The sequence below is a fragment of the Gopherus flavomarginatus genome (genome assembly GCF_025201925.1).
Source record: "Gopherus flavomarginatus isolate rGopFla2 chromosome 13 unlocalized genomic scaffold, rGopFla2.mat.asm SUPER_13_unloc_2, whole genome shotgun sequence".
NCBI lineage: Eukaryota > Metazoa > Chordata > Testudines > Testudinidae > Gopherus > Gopherus flavomarginatus.
The window spans coordinates 4,215,832-4,216,789 of NW_026114610.1; the positions used below are offsets into that span (position 1 = coordinate 4,215,832).

General features: G+C 48.0%; 1 non-coding gene across 1 annotated transcript; it reads right to left on the bottom strand.

The window, feature by feature from the left end:
- Positions 1-541: 541 nt before the first annotated feature.
- Positions 542-623, bottom strand: TRNAS-AGA (transfer RNA serine (anticodon AGA)). Its single transcript has one exon. It is a non-coding gene; the product is annotated as a tRNA-Ser (tRNA).
- Positions 624-958: the final 335 nt, after the last annotated feature.

Sequence of the window (958 nt, forward strand, 5' to 3'; positions counted from 1 at the left end):
AATGCGAATGGGAATTGGGGTAGGGGAATTGGAATTATGTTTTGCTAAGGGGGGGAATAGGGACAGAGAAGGGGAACGGGGTCACAGGCAAGCCTCTGTGGTGTCAGTCCTGGGAAGGGGGATACTGAGGAAGGAAACTGGAATCATTGCTTGCTGGAAGTTTACCCCAATAAACATTGAATTGTTTGCACCTTTGAGCTTCATGCATTGCTGCTCTCTGGTCACGTGAGAAGGACCAGGGAATGGGAAGGTGATGGGATAAACCCTCTAACAAGTACGTCTTTCAGGGTGTGAAACCCCCCAGAGCCAGTATAATTAAGCTGACCTAAGCCATGGTTAGATAGTGCTAAATGAAAGGAAAGTTTGTTTTGCCAATGCAGCTATTACAGGGATGGAAAACCCTTCTGGCCCCTGTAGCAACTGTATACTCCACAATGCTACAGCAGTATTTTAAGAATAGCCAGCCTCAGAGGGCGACAAGATCTGGCTCCCTGGATGCTCAGGCACGAAGACAGCAGCAATGACAATACACTAATACTTCCGTAGTTGACAGGATTCGAACCTGCGTGGGGAGACCCCAATGGATTTCTAGTCTATTGCCTTAACCGCTCGGCCACAACTACTTGATAGACAGGTGCTGCCCTACATGATGATTCTGTTCTCACAGAATTGTCACTTCAAATGGCTCAGACCAACTCCCCCAGCACACTCACGGCTGTGCATTAGTGTAAGTGTGTCCATGGTGAACAGCAAGAGTTCCTGCCCATTTCCCTTCCAGCTGGAGCATGATTAGTGTGTTTGTGGCTAACGACATTGCTATAGATTGTTGTTCATTCCCCACACTGACAATTCAGACAGTCCCTTTCCAATTCGAATCTCCACCATATCATTCCAATAGCCGGGGGGAGGATTTCTCTGGGGCACTGAAATGTTTCAGGGGATTGGTGTGTGAGCTCAG